This window comes from Malus sylvestris, chromosome 17, assembly GCF_916048215.2.
Source record: "Malus sylvestris chromosome 17, drMalSylv7.2, whole genome shotgun sequence".
In the NCBI taxonomy this organism is placed as follows: Eukaryota; Viridiplantae; Streptophyta; class Magnoliopsida; order Rosales; family Rosaceae; genus Malus; species Malus sylvestris.
The window spans coordinates 8,056,036-8,072,807 of NC_062276.1; the positions used below are offsets into that span (position 1 = coordinate 8,056,036).

At 35.6% G+C, this 16,772-nt stretch overlaps 1 long non-coding RNA gene and 1 pseudogene across 1 annotated transcript; one reads left to right on the forward strand and one right to left on the reverse strand.

Annotated features, from left to right (window-relative positions):
• Positions 1 to 4,276: 4,276 nt before the first annotated feature.
• Positions 4,277 to 5,380, reverse strand: LOC126612263 (vascular-related unknown protein 1-like; annotated as a pseudogene).
• A 9,415-nt stretch (positions 5,381 to 14,795) lies between these two features.
• LOC126612267 (uncharacterized) lies at positions 14,796 to 16,653 on the forward strand. The gene is made up of 4 exons (XR_007618995.1): positions 14,796 to 15,189; positions 15,291 to 15,391; positions 15,680 to 15,746; positions 16,563 to 16,653. It is a non-coding gene; the product is annotated as an uncharacterized LOC126612267 (long non-coding RNA).
• The last annotated feature ends 119 nt before the right edge of the window (positions 16,654 to 16,772 follow it).

Below are 16,772 nucleotides of genomic sequence, written 5' to 3' on the forward strand. Positions count from 1 at the left end.
TTTGAAACAAACAATATTATCTATACTAAAAATTTGTTGAGAATGAGTCTCACATTGATGGGAGGAGGGACCTTGCATGAGCTTATAAGAGGTTGGGCTACTTCCCATATTGCGAATTGGTTTTATAGTGGAATCTCAACATTCTTCATGGTATCAAAGCAGGTTGTCCCACGTGTGAAGTCAAGCAGCCACACGTGCTCCATGTCACCTTGTTGTGTTGTCCATGTGTTAGGCTTGAAAATTCACCACACGTAAGAAGGTGTGTTGAGTATGAGACCCATATTGATGGAGGAGGGACTTTGCATGGGCTTATAAGAGGTTGAGCTACTCTCCTTACCAATTGGTTTTATGGTGAAACCCCAACTTTCTTCAAGATTGAGGGGGTGAACTTATCCTCACAATGGGCAAGCAATAATGTGGTTCAAATTCTCCTTTGGTAAGAATCGAACTTAAGACATCTAACTTACAAGTGAAGAAGAATATTATTAGGCCGAAGTACTAAGTGGCTATCCCTAGTCATTTTAAATACATTATATATCTGTTGTCTTTATGTAGCCTTATTAGTCATTTTTCGTGCAGTGATAGTCTTACAATTATCCAAAACATCGATATCAAATTTATGTGCATGAAATAGTAGTTATTTTGTTATTATGGGAAAGAAAATTAAACTGGTTCAATTAAATAACACTGATCCAAGTGCGTACGTACTACGCAGTCAGTAGAGAAAGTATTATCCATTACGATCAAGTTGACAAGCGCATCAAGAACATTGTTATCGTACGTTATAGCACTTATAAAAAGTAGTTGTATATGTACCACGAACCTTTTTCTAGACTAGAGTGTCAAACATCCATATATAAAATTAATTGGCAATATAAAGAGTAACTTAAGATCATATAAGTCCTTAGATAGACTTGTCCCTTCCCAATGTGGGACAAACTCTTCATGCACCATCAACTCTCAACATGCCACCGCACGTGTGGCCGATTTTCAATCCTATACGTGGACAACAAGTGAGTGACACGTGAGCACGTGTGGCCCATTGGACTTTCACACGAGAGACAACCTGCTCTGATACCATGATGAAATTGAGATTCCATCATAAAACTAATTGACAATATAAAGAGTAGCCTAAGATCATCATATAAGCTCTTAGCTAGACTTGTCCCTCACCAATGTGGAACAAACTCTCCACACTCCATCAACTCGCAACAAAAGTGTCCATTAATACCCACTTTTGACATTCTTGTGTTTTAATAATGCCTTGTTTGGTTGATGAGAAAACAAAAAAGAAATATACTTTCGATCATACCCACCGTATAACACATAATTCGTTAACGGTCCCGCATTTTAAGTAGTCAAAGAATGAGATGATAATACATATGCATTAAGGGTGCATTTGGTACGTGGAACGGGACGGAACAAAGTGGGACGGATGCGTTCCGTCCCACGTTTGGTGCGCTTAAATTGTGTGGAACGCCTGTCCCACGGAACGAAAATGGGTTAAATTTTGGTTCCACATACCCCCTAGAACGGGTTGTTCCATCTCGTGGAACACAAATTTATAATTTTTTGGACAACAATACCCCTCATCTTTTTCATTAATTCCACTGTCTACCCTTCCTCTCTCTCCCGTAGCCTTCCTCTCTTCGAATTCGATCGCAAAAAACCCATCTGAACCCAAACCATGGCCGCCGGTTCAGTCCCTTCGCGCTCTACCTTCTTCTCCGACGCCGTCACCTCCACGCTCCACCTTCTTCTCCGACACTCCAACGAAACCTCTGTAAATTGAAACTTAGTCGCCGTGATTTGATTTTGTACTGCATAGAAAATGGACTCTGATAATTTGTGGAGCAGTCTCTTTTCGACCTCCTCGTCGAGGCGGTACCAATCGCGATCCGGTGAGTTTTTCCAAATTGCCTCTGGCGGTGTTCATTGTTTGTTGATGATTTTCTTGATTTTTTATGGGTGGTTTTTGGTGCTAATGATCGCGGTTTGTGTCGTGCAGATCTGCTTTTACACGAAGAGACTGACGGAGACGATGAGTTAAAGGCCGAGTTTTTGTGCCCTTTTTGCGCCGAGGATTTTGATGTTGTTGGGTTTTGCTACCACATCGATGAGGAGCATCCGGTGGAGGCTAAGAATGGGGCATTTTGTTCAATTTCACCTTTTTTAGTTTAATTTTGTAAGTTTTATAGTAAAAGTGGTTGTTTGAATACGAACTTTCGAGATTTCATTAGTTTTTCCCTAAAATAATAATTTGGGATTTTTCTGTGTCTGGTTTGAAGAGAAAGAAATTAAAAAAAAGAGAATTATGGGTTTGAATTGAAGAGAAAGAAAATGAAATGAAGAGAAAGTATGAGTTTGATTTACTGAGATTGATTTTTACTGGGATCAATATGGGCATGCGAAGAACATGAAACGTATGGAAGAAGAGAAAACAGAGAAACGGGAGAGAGAGGGAGAGTCAAATAAAAAGGGTAAGTTAGTCATTTAATCCCGTTCCGTTCTGTTCCATCTTACTAGTACCAAACATGACACGAAATCTTTGTTCCGTCCCGTCCAGTCCCTTTCCGTCCCGTCCCATTCCATCTCGTTCCATCCCGTTTATGTACCAAACGGTACCTAAGTTTCATCCACACTAAAATTAGAATTCCTCGCAAAAAATTCCTAACGCCATATTAGACAATAAAAAAAAGAGACAATCACTAGCGAATTCTTAAAACCTTAGATATTCAAAGAATAAATCGACCATGCATATATCAATGAGGTTTCATTCAGATACCCTTTAGCCAAAAACACAGGAGGCACATATATAGGTAGCATCTTAGTCTTTAATTATGCAGAGAAGAATCTGATCGAAAGGTTTAGAAGAGGAATATTATAGAATATGAAAGAGTCAAAGGGCAGCAGCAGACTAAATTATGAATGCCGTCTCACCTGCTTTTAGTGCTCCGTGCACATGGAGGGGTCTTGTATTGCAGCCGTTTCTGAGTTTTTTTTATACATGAATGGCCTGCAAGAGTTTGGAGCTGAATTAATAAATAAACCTATCAATCTACTTTTTCCCCCTTTTATAACTATTTCTAGCTATTTTTAATGTTATTTCGGACGTACAAGGAACTTGCATCCTTTAGGATTTAGTTGTTGCGATATTCTCATGCCCTTTGCATATATATTAATATATCATGTATCAATTATTAGTAGTCACCAAATATAATACCCTATTAGAATCTGTAGAATAAGAATTACATAAATTTTATCATATTTTATTTGCAAGTCATATGTATCGTTTTGGTTGGTTAATAGGACATTGTGTTTTAATTTACTACGTCCTAAGTTTTAACATTTTTTTTCTCAATATAACTTAGAATAGTAATGTCGTTTGTAACAATGAAAAAAAAATCTTATTTGGTATTTATATTCATACATGGGATCAGTGGATAAGTCGATGAGAAGAAATGTAGCAAGGGGGGCGCAAAAGGCCGGCCTTGTTTGATGACTCTGTTAATTAACCACAATCACTTTCATGTGCTACTTTCATTACTTTTTTTTTATTTTATTAAAGGGAACTGTTATTAGCAGTTCAAAAATTTTACTGTACACTCCTTACAAGGGTATTTTTTTCTTTCTAATTATAGTAAGTTTGGAGTACAAATTTAGATTTTTGGAGTACTAATAACAATTCCCTTATTAAACTGCTGAATTTTGGGGTTACTTTTGAGGAAAGCTTCCAAAAAAGAACACGATTTACGTTATATAATTTGGCTTGCTTGATATTAAGACACGTTGTGGCATCAAATGAAGATCTCCAGTCTAAGACATTGCGTCCAAGTTAATTGATAAAATTGTTTACTAGTCTTAGCTACTTCATGTAACTTCAAATCCATTAGTAAAACTATTTATATTGCTAGATAAACGCTTATGTTAATTAGACTTGAATATTTATAGAACACGCATTTAGGAAAGTACACAACAGTCGTTAGGTTTATTCAAGCAATATAATACTAGCAAAAGAATATTTTCCAGTTATTTACTATGGTAAGATTTATCTATACATAAATTAGCTAGTTTAGTACTATATATCGTGAAATAACAAACCCATATAATATAGTTCATGTTAGTATACATGATGGAAGATTGATCTGGCAAAAATCTGGACTATAGAAGAAATGAAAGGTATACACACACACACACACACACACACACATATATATATATATATATATATATATATATAGAGAGAGAGAGAGAGAGAGAGAGAGAGAGAGAGAGAGAGAGGGAATGATCACATATTTTACAAGAACTATATATACACTATATGGACAGATATTTCCTTTACACAGTAAGTTATGGAAGACAAAGAAAGCATCTGCAACTAGCAGAGAGGTTGAAATAGAGATTCTTCTTTGAAAAATGTAAAATTAACCAAGATAGTTCACCAACAAGGACATGGAGCACAACCCTTTTTTCTTTAAGCCCGTACAATCACTAGTTTTTTCATCATCTGCCTGTTCCATCTCTGCAAAATGTCCTACAGTAGTCTCCTCCTTACCCTACAAAACCATCAGGACCAAACAAAATGATCATAATTAATCAAATAATTAATCTCTTTTCAAGAGAGTACTAATAGAAGAAATAATAAGGAAAAGAAAAAGAATAGTACCAAAGAATTCATACTCGTAAGAAGATCATCTATCTCTATCTGGGTTTATACCAACTGGTCTCGAATCACCAATCTATTAAAATAATAACGACCGCAAAAGAAAAGTCAATTCCCACAAACTAACAGAAATTGAAAAAAGAAAAGAAAAAGGGAACAATTAATTTGTATGTGTGGATCTAAATAAAGAAGGACCTTGGGACTATTAACCGGAGAACTAGCAGTGTCCTCCAAATCATCACCAGAAATCTTTTTGGTTCTTGTTTTCTTGAAGCTTAATTTCTTGGAAATGTTATTGGGTGGGACCCCAATAGAGCCTGCATGGTTTTGATTGTTGTGGGAAACTAATTTCCATGCAGCACCAGAAGCAGCATCAGAAACCAAAGAAGAGGTGCAGCCAAAACTTTGAGCTCCTCCTCGTCCTCCTCCTCCTTCTTCTTCTCTTCTGTTATTATTGTTGTTTGAGAAGTCTTCAAAGTAAGCAGTCCAACCACTCTCCTCCTCAGTGCATGAGTATGTGGTTTCTTTTGAAGGAACAGCTTTGAGCAGAGATGAATCGCTAGACTTCTCCATGACAGAGAGGGCAGCTGCCTGATATTTGCTGCCTGGCCTTTTGATTCTAAAAAGAGAGATTTATATATAACTGAAAGAGAGGATTAAAAGAATGAGGAAAAAGGTGAACCCATAATGCAGTATCTTAGTGTGGGGCAGAGAGAGAGTGAAGGAAGTTAAAAAAAAAAAACAGAATCTCGACATAAAACCAAGGGGTGAGAAATGGGGAAAGAAATAGGGAGATGGAGAGAGATAACAGAGAACGTGCAAAGAAAAATAAAAGTTACAGAGGAGGGAGGAGTTGACCTTTGTGGTAATAAAAAAATTTTAATTGTGACGGGAAGATTAGTGATATATCACTTATTTTTATGTAAGTGGTAGAAAATTTTATTTTTTAAATTATTAATTTTTTAACACACATATCTCACTATTTGTATAGTGATATATGATGTACCACTTTGTGTTTCCGTCACACTGAAAAATCTCTCTATGGTATTTATCAAATGGGATTTTCACAATTCACACCAATATATAGTAACCAACTTTTCTTTGTATGACTTGTTGCATCATGGGTTCAAGTAAACCCAATCAATGCTTGGGTACTGCCTTGTCAGTATCCAATTTACTCACCCTCTTAGTTGGCCCACTAAAATCACAACACCTGTAAAAAAAAAATTTAACACAAACCTACAACCAAACACCATCTTCTTCCCTTTAAACCTATAACCAAACGCCATCATCTTCCACCCCTTTCTGGGTTACCATGGCAAATCTGTCATGGTTGCCGTCAGCCCCATCCCCTCCTCTACGCATCTCGCTCCTCGTCATCAACACATGCTTCATAATCAATATCATTTGAATCTTTACTGAGAATTAATGATTTTTTATGCTTTTAAAGTTAAATTTTGACATGTTGCGGGAAAAAAAAGGTTAAATTTTGACCGCAACTAAGAGATTAGAGTCTGAAAAATCACATCAAAATGGATTATTACCACACCTATTTGGTCGGATTTATAGGTTTTTATCAGTGTTGCAGAGGAAGGGTGACGATGGAGAAGAGATATCGGAGGTCTGGGGTGGCTTGACCATTGGAGGATGGAGTGGAGTGTGGGGTGTGATCGATGGAGGACAGAGGTTGGAGGAGAGATGGGAGTGGGTAGTGGGTGGTGACTGGTGAGGCTACTTGAAAGTGTGTGGAACGTGGAATGTCTGCGTCTAGGAAGAAGAAGATGAGTGTTTGGTTTATGGGTTAATGTGACAGGGTGTTTGGTTACCAATATAACAAGTGCGTTGTAGAATTTTTATTGGCCTACTTAGGTTAGTTTGGTATTGTTGTGTTTTGAACAAAAACTGTTTCTGTTGTGCTGTAAAAATAAGCAGTTGTGAAATAAAACAGTAAAGTGTTGGTTAACGATAATTGTAAAAGTGCTTTTAATATAAAAAAAAAGCAGTGTTGTAGTGTTTGATAAATATTTATGAAAAATGTTGTGATTGTGTAAAATGACAAAAAAAGGAACAAAACAAAACTTATGGGCTTTTCTTCTCTTCTTTTTCTCTCTGCTAAAAAGTTCATGATTGTTTCCTTTTTCCTTTCTTCTTTGTTTTCCTTTCTTTCTAGCTTTTTCATTCTTTTTTCTTTATATTTCGTTATGCTAAAATATTTCTAGCTTTTCTTCCATTATACATCAATGATCCCTCTTGAAATTTCAAAGTCCTCACCCGCCTTAGTCCCTTCGCATTTCTCTTTCAGTTCCTGCGATCTGGAACCTTCATCCTCTCTCCCATTTCTATTTCCGGAAATTCGATTTCCAGGGCATTACATGTTTTGGAAGGTGCGGTGGTAAATGGGTGGGTGGGATCTGGGTTATCATCTAGCAGGGAGTGGGTTGGGATCATGGTCTGCGAGGTGGCGATGGGTGTATTTGGTGGGGATTGGGAGAGAGATGGGGCTGGTGAATCTGGGGAGTAAGAAAAGATGGAGGGGATGGGGTGGTGAATCTAGGTAGTACGAGTCGGAGAGAGACTGGAGAAAGGGGGTGGAGTCCAGAACTGGGATGAAGGAGAAAGAGAGGGTAAGGTTGCCATTTTGAAAAATTCATTTAATGGCATTGTTCACCCGTGTATTGTGATAAAAAGCTAGTTTTCCAAAGGCTTTGCCTTTTTAGCTTTTTTTTTTTTCACAAAAAAACTAAGTGCTTTTTTAAAAGTTAAGCAGTACCAAACTGGTACTTAATAAGGTGAGTAAATTGAGTACTGCCTAACCTGTACCCAAGTATTGTCCCTTCCCTAAGTCTCAGTAAGGTGAAAGTCCTCCTTGCCGTTTAATGTGACATTACTTTTATCGCACAAACGTTATAATTAAAATTGTTCATTTTTTTTTATCATCATCTAAAGATAATCTCTCAAGAAAATTCATTCAATTTTGAGTGTGTTTAGTCATTTATATTTGTCAAACACTCAAAATAGCATTCTTATGATGAATTAATTGTCAATTTGTTTGACATGCATGAATGACGAAACGGTTTTCAAATCGAAGAATTTTTCTAAAAATAATATTTAGGTAATGATATAAAGATAAGTTATCTCATTTCAATTATAACATCTGTACCGCTAAATGAGGCGATAATAGAGGGGCAAGGAGGGATTTTTTCTTACTGGGAAGGAGAAGTGTTGTCCTTAACTGGGGGCATGAGAGATTGAGCTTCAAAACCCTATTTCAAAGCCCAAGTTGGAATTTTGAGTCAAGTATACAGTCCAAATTAAGTTATCCTAGACAAACAACAGGGATTGGTCATTTGACTCATTTCGCACAAACTCATCAAATTCCGAGCTGACTAGAACATACAAGTTCTGTTGAACACACCCGTCCCTGCCATAACCAATTGGTTGTAGGTTAGGCAGATTGTTCCGGACGAATGCATATCGTGCAAGGGTGTCAAGAAATTGTCAAAATATTTCATTACTTTGGCCAGATTTTTCCTGGCCAGCGATTATTGAATAAACGACTGGAATTCCATCTAACATGACAGAAGTATAATGATTTATCACTCTGTCAAAGTTGTGATCATCGTTAAACTTGATTATCAATTAAAACCCCACCCCCATCCCTCCCCAAAAACAAAAGGAAAAAAAAACCAAACACTGTTAACCACACAAATGAAATGCCATTTTGAGTAGGACAACAAAATTTTGGTTCGGCTGGTATATGTTTACAAAAATCAAAATCTTCAAACAAACAAGTGGAAAAAGCCTAAAACAAGTAAGTAACAACTGGGATCGAGTGCGGGCTTATGCCGTGGTCATGAATAATCGGACATAAACACTCGAAGGCTCCTCCAAAAGCTACGAAAATGTCTCTTTAGACACAATTTAGCTAAAGCAACATCTACAACATTTTCCCATTTGTTGTTTCTCACTAAATAATCACACATCATATTTAGGCTTTTGCGCATGGTGTAGGCATTTATGTTCATTTTCTAGTTTGGATTCTTTGTTGTAGGGTTGGACCAACCTCAGATTACAGGTGCACCCAATTAGTTTGTCCTCCAAAATTTATGCCGACACCCAGGGCCCAAAGACAGGCCCAGGCCCAAGATCACTTTTTAACGTTTTATTTCAGGTTAAGGAAACTGCTCAAGTAGGGTTAGGAATAATTAATATTTGCCCATCTTTTAAAGCAAAATGATAACCACACTCAAATTTTCTTCTCATGTACACTCATCATTAATTTTAATCATAATTTTCGTTTAATCGATTCAATTTCGGTGACTTAAATAAAAAGATGTGTGTAGGAGAGAAAAATTAATGATGTGTGGTTATCAATTGTGCAAATATGTTCTAGGCCTGCATTTGCTTTTACCAATTGTGCAAAGATCTATATCATGAAAAACAAAAACAAAAACAAAAACAAAAAGTGCACGAATACCTTTCTCGGTTAGTGTTGAAGTGCTCTTTTTTCTTCTGGTTGGAAAAGTTGAATTGTTGTTAAGTCCAGAGGGATTGAAATGTCCGTCTCTCGACCAACAACTTGAGGAAATAAAAAGTGAGATGTCAAAGTAATTCTTGTCAACCAAGAATACCATATTTCAATGAAAAAAAATATTTAAAAAAGATATTTAGTCTTTAACTGTCATGGATTTATAAAATATAATTTAAGTGTGGTATTTTTATAATATAATGTTGATAAGACAATATTTCTCATGCCCTAGTGAGTAACCTTTGCAACTTCAGCATATTCTATTTCTTTTGAAGTACTGAGGTGCATGCCATGCACGTGCACTGCTAGTGATATCAGGAACATCAGAGATGATCTTGGTATAGTATTTTAATATGGGTAATAGTAGAGAGATCAAAATTTTAAACTAAAATTTATAAACCATATGTGTGGACATTGATAATTAGATTATTACTCAAGTATTAATTAACGTGTTTATTTCATATTGGTAACATATTATTTGTTTTAAAAATTTCATCTACCTAGCATTATCTATTTTAATACTCACCAATAACATGATTATAGGTACACGGCACGCCTAAGGTATGAGAAAATGAGGTCAAAATGCAAAGGTGTGGGAAATCAATCTGAACAAAAGAAAGCTCTACATCTGCGTACTACGATCTTATTTTCTTGACTTGCTAGCTCAATGTTGTCGATATGGCTCCATGGACACATAAATGTAAAAGTCCCATGAAAAATTACAGAATATTTCTAACATGGGATGCCCAGCATAGTTCATGCTCATTATACATACGCAAAGCAGAGCATCCAAATATTCTTCTTCACCAAATATATAGTTATTATCTCTTGGTCGACCTTATAGTACCTAACACTAAATTAATGAAGCAAATTATATAATATGTAACAAGACCTTGATATCAATGTCAGTAACTGTGAGAATCTGAAATATTGCACAAAGGGACCTAGTACATCTAGGGTGTGTTTGTTTGCCCTCACTAGCTTTCATTGGACTGGACTGGATTACGTGCTAGTCCAACTTTGAAGCTCGTCATAGTCCTCCATTCCGATTCATCTGCGAGTTGTCCGTTTCATCAGTTTTCATTTTCGAATCCAGGGTTTCGTTATTATGCTTGAGATTTTTTAGATTTGTTTATAATATACCAGAGCCCATTGAGGAGGCATAAATCCCAGAGAGGTTCATGCATTGACAGTGCCCCCTTTTTCTCCCAAAACAAGAAAAAGAAGGTTCACAAAATAAGAATTAAAACTTTAATTAATCTAAAAAGATGAAAATTTTCACCCATTTATTATCTTATTCTTTCCTTGCAAAACTTCAACTTTGTTCAGTCACCAACTTCAGTTTTTGTCCAGCTATCGAAATCTTTTGCAGGTCAGTTAGGATAAAAATATTTGCTTAAAAGCTCCAATCTTTGTTTATCCAAATGCATTTTGTGTGGCGAATTATGTTTCTTAATTATATGTATGTATATTATGTTTGGTTTCTGAGAAAATAAGAGATCATAAACTTGATTAATTGGATTCCAGGTTGATATTTTGGATAATTGCATTCTATGTATTAATGTCGAAGATATAAGGAAAATAGGTAATTTAATTGGAAGCTTAGGAATTGAACTAGAATTAGAAGTTAGTCTAGTTTTTTAATGTGACAGTACACCAAACGTTTTACTAAGTTAGTTCAATTTTGTCTAATATAAGCCAGTCTAGCTTAGTCCTTGAAGCTAGTCCAGTCTGAGATAGTCTGGTGCAACAAACGCACTCCTAATCCTTTATTAAGTTTGAACTTTGAACCAACAAGGAAAAAAAAAACTAACGAAAAGTAAAAAAAAAACTTCCCTTTTAATGAAAAGCTATTTTTAAAGGTATAGTGAATATTACCAGAAAAATGTATAAATGTAATTTTTCGTTAAAAGTAAACAGTATCTGAAGTGTTTTGTTAAAACTTAAAAAAAAAAAATAAGGGCTAAAAACTAAGTTTGTTTTTTCTTATTAATGGTGATCGATCTGCAGCTTCTGCAAATTATGAAAAGTATCTAGGTTTGACTTGATCAACTAATTAATAAGGCGGCTCATTTGATGGTTGGCTGTGTGGGGATCCTAGAAGATATTATTGTATGCGCAAGGAAAAATACATAAGAGAATTGAAACCGTCAATTGCGCTAGTGGATTGCTATACTCTAAATATTAAAGGGGCCAATTACCCATGGGCATTGGCAGAAGAAAGGGTGTGTACTGTGTTATGAGGCTTTTTTACTTTGACAGTTTGACCTCATTCAATAAGAAGCTTGAAAATCGGAATATTCTTTGACATTAATACAATGTTATGTGAAGAAAATTTTATGCATATCATCGTATTATACATATGAGAAGATATTGTCTAAGATTTCTTTGTGGGACTTTCCTGTATTTAACTTGACTCATCAATTAGAGAGCGCATTTCTACCAATTGAGCTATATCCCCATGAGCTAAGTGATGCGAGCAATAACTCGTTTTGTTGATCAATAAATTCAATAAACATTGGGTGCAACGTAGAATATTGATCGATCTTGGTTCGACATAATTTAAGCGTTATTGGTTTTTGAAACTCATGCCATGTAAATTTTTCTCACTTGAGTTTGCCATGAAATTAAAGCTGTATTTATGTTTGGTTTTTACTCCAATATAATGATCATCATTTTTTTGGAGTCAAATAATGACTAAAGAGAGAAAACCCAATTACTTGCCTCGCCCCCAGGTACATGACAGCTACAGTAGACCCCATTAAAGGGCGCCCAAGACAGATATGCATGGGGAACTGCCCTGAGATCAGGATGGCCTACAAGGACATGGTTTCTTAGCAGGACTTGCAATGTGTGCATGACTGGGTTGAATATTGTGGCATATATATCATGACAGGCACAACACAAATTTATGAATCAGGCATTCCTATTTGCTTCATGGCATGCAATTTGTTTTCTTTTTTGATAGGATGAGGAATAATATTTAGTTATTTCATTGTACATCAATATATTTATATTAAAGGGTTTGAGATTTAAGCTAAACTGTACAATAAGTTGACTATAACAAATTAATATCAAATTCGTCATTCATAGTAGAACTTAATACCTCTACTTATAAACAATGAGAAATGCCACCAGACCATATTACATTTTGAATTAAACAAAATAACGTATATATCATATTCCTATAATCAAAATGTTGAAAAGAATATTTATCGAAAAACAAATAAGCTTTTTAGCCAAAATGGTCCTTGAGATTTGCATAATTTCTCATTTTGGGCCCTGAGATTTGAAATCGATAGAATTGATTCTGAGTTTGTCTACAATCAATCATTTTGGTTATTCCGTGAAAAAATCTCCATCAAATAAGGGAAAAATGGCAAAAATACCCTTGACTTTTGTCAAATCATTTTGGCCTATTGTTTATTAAATTGAGGGCAATTTTGTTATTTTAATCCTTATTTAACATAATTTTTTACCCAAAGACTAAAATGATTGATGGTGGATAATCTCAGTGATCACTTATATTTATTTCAAATCTCAGGGAACAAAGTGAGGAGTTATGCAAATTTTAGGGACTAGTTTGGTTAAAATAGGCTTCATAGCTTCACGTTCAATGGTGTTAATTTCAACATAATGTAAAGATCCAATGTTTGAATCACAAGGATGTAAAATTACAATATAATCGTCAAATTTTACAATCCAATGTTACATAATACTGACATGACTATATTAAAGACACATAATGACTTTGTTATTACTGTACACAAGTTGATTTGTAAAATTATCAAATTGGACGAAAACAAATATATGTCACTAGAACCACAACCCCTGAGCATCCAAATATATAGAGTAAATTGTGGATTTCGTCCTTGAATTATTATCCGAGTGAAAGTTAAGTTCTTAAATTATTATTTTTCAACAAAAAGAAGTCCTTAAACTCGTTAGAAATTGTCATTTCATCCATATCTTTTTTTCTTAACAAACGATATTATCTACACTAAAATGGTATGAGAGTGGGTCAAGCCTCACAATGAGCTAGCAATAACATGGTTCAAATTCTCATTTGGCAAGAATCAAACCTAAGACCTCTCACTATTATAAGTGAAGAGGAATACCACTAAACTGTAGTGCTAAGTGGCTCATCCATACTATTAGATTCAAAGGAAAACTAATGAAAATGGCTTGAAAACTTTGAGTTTTAATGATAAGGACAAAATAAAGGGTAAAGTGAATAGTACCAGGATTGACTTTTTAGTGTAAAAATGTGGTTTTTCGTTAAAGTGAACAGTACCGGGTGCTTTTCGTTAAAGTTCCCTAGATTCAAACTATTCTATCTATTTTTTGGTCAATCTAAGATACGTGACTTGCACATGACACACATTTGAAAGTAAAATCATAATTTTCTCGCCTGTAAATCCTTAATAATGCATATAAGTTGCAAAATGATCAATTTATCCTCCAAAGTTAACTCAATACACTATTTTTCAGAAATTAAAATTTTAAATTCATTAAAACTTACAATCTACCCTCCAAAGTGTATTACATGCAAATCACTTGACTTAATTTGAGGAAAAATTAAATACAAGGGTATCTCCAATAAAAATATGCAAATTTGAGATGTAAAAGCCAGATTTACATTAATTTTATATTTTCAAGAGATGTACATTTTAGTTTTACTTCGATGGAAGAGGTGCAAATTTGGGGTCCTATTTATTTTTCTCTCTTAAACTGGCAGGGTCCACCTTAGAAAGATATTAAAAAAATGTAAATTTGCATTTTTATTTACATCTTATGGTCAAGATAGATGTTTACATCTCTCCCACTTGAGAGTTTTTTGGCCAACAAAAAAATGTAAAAGCGGTTGTTACCACGCATTTTGCATCTTCTATTGGAAATAGTCTAACAACTTCAAACCTTATAGTAGCGGAAACTGACAGTTAAAAAAACAAATTGACTAATTTTTTCAAAAAATTATAAAATCTAATAACTTAGTTTTCAGTTAGGTAATAATTCAATGACTGAATCGCACATCACTCAAATATATATGGGCTTGTTTTAGTGATAGAGTGTAATTACCTCTTTATTCAATACCTAAGTTGAAATTAATCTTATTTCCTATTTCGTTTTCATTGTACTAATGTTGACAAAATATTTGATAAACAAATTTGAAGACTCTAGCATTATTGATTATTATTGGCTTAATTGTAAAAATAGTCACTAAACTTTACGCCTAGTTTAATTATAGTCCTTGAACTTTCACATTAGTTTTCTTAGTCAAACATAATAATGTGTTTTACCATTGGTCTTTTTCACTACTGCCGTCATTTTTCCGTTAAATCTAGGAGTATATTAGAAATTTCATCCCACATTACTAAATATGACAGCCCGTCTCGAAAGATATTATCTAATGGTGTGAAATGTCTAATTTACCCTTAAACGTTTGTGGTGTTGTGTGGTTTCAGTTGTATTGTGGACCAATTATTTTCTTTCCTAAGTACTTGGACCCAATTAGAAAGTAAGGTTTTAGTTGTTTTTGGTTTGGTTGGCCAAACTTGGACCACACACAAACACACCCTCACTATCACCCTCCCGTTGACACTCTCTCCCTCCTCCCTCTCTCGAATTTTTATCCATTTTCCGTACAACGTATGGACAACCTTCAAACCTTCACTTCCAGTCACGGATCGAGGTTGTAGTTGGCACCTTTGAGCTCCTAGTAAGTTCAGGAGTTGTTCTATACCATTTTTGATTTGTGAATCCCTCGAAAACCCGAGAACCCAATAACCCCAATTTGGAGTACTGGTCATGCACTCGTGATTGTGAAGTTTTCTAGGAGTTTTAAGGTTATAGGAAGCCTTAAAACACCTTCACGAAGCTCGGGGAAGAAAGTTGGAGTGTTTTGGACGTCGAAAGTCCCAGTTCGCGAGTTTCAAATTTTGGTCGGATTATCGAGGTTTTTCCGGTGAGATTCCGTGGATTTTAGGGCTTTAAATTGGTAAGATTTTGTTCTACTCGTTGTAAGCTTCAATTTGGTATAAATTTCGTGAATTTTGGTTAAGAATCGAAAAAGATATGAAGGTTTGATTATTTTTCCAGTTTCCGGCGATAGCAGTGGCACCAGCGCCGGGCTCCGGCGACCTAAGGAAGGAGGAGGAGAATATTCCGTCAAAATTGACGGAATATTTTGACGCCGTCAGGTAAACATAATGGCATATTCTGATTTTTAACGGAATATTCCCTAACGTCGTTAGGGAATCCGTTTGGTGTGCCAGAGGCACATGCCTGTGCGTGGGCCGTGCGTTTGGCCGGTGTGTGAAGGCGCGTGGGTACTCGAAAAAATTTTTCTAAAAATATGGGGGTGTTCATAGTGTTGGGTAGATCACGTTTGTATATTCAAACACCCCATTTGAGCATTGTATGAGAAGTTATTTCCTAGTTTTGTATATGTGCTTTAAATAACGTTTATTTAGTTATTTCGCATATAGGTGAGGCCTATCCGGAGGACGAGCACCATCAATCGAGGCTCGGGGGCTATGACCCTTCGACATATCAGTGAGTGGGTTTTTGGTTTTCCTATATATCTATATACTTGAGATTTTTCCCAGAAAATGAATTTGAATAATTATACATTTTGAAATGCCATGCAAAGTATCTGCCTATTTTATTTATGCATTAGTAGTTGCATATATTTATGATTAGTGTTGCGGATGCATATGTAAGTGCCAGGTAAGTTCATAAATTAAAGATATAAGGTTACTTTAGTTATGTGAGATATGATGTGATGTATTGAGAGCTCATAAACCTGCACCCCGGTGTTAGTGCTCCCGCCCAGAGTTAAGGCACAATCCTTCACGTGACGTTCACCTCCCGCATCATGTCCTTACCTTGGATCCAAGTTAGGTGCACAGACTTGTCGTACATACCATTATAGGTGGTTCCGACTCGTAGGTGACCCACGATCATTCGCACAGTCTTCACGTGATCGTAGCACTAGAGCATATTTATTTTACACCTAGTCTTGTCGTATAGACCTTAGGTGGTTCCGACTCGTGTGCAGGATTTGATATGATTGGGATTGGTTATGAGCTATAGATTCAGCCGTACAGATTGAGTTAGAGGGATTCGGTTGATGCGATATCTGACATTGATATATTTTGTCTGGACTACTTATGGCATTGCATTGAGATACTTTGGCATGGTATACTTCTACGGATTATCATCTTGAGTATGATTCATGATATAGCATATATTATATTTCTGGGAAATTATACAGATTTTACGGCGAGGGGTTAGAACTTTTGAGAAATGAAATGATTTTGAAAAGTTTTGTTTTTGCTCACTCACACTTTCTATTTTGCGCCCCTCCAGGTTTTAGGTAGAAGTGCTTGGTGGCTCACGGGGATTTCGACGGTAGTTCTGATAGAACATCATAAACGTAGGATCACCATTGGGTGTTGTATAATTAGTACTTGTCTTGCTTGACTGCACTTAGGTTATTTATGCTCTGGTTGTGTATTTCACACTTAATCTCGCACTAGCACTTTCTCCTAGCTAGTATTGCTGGTAACTTGGTCTTTA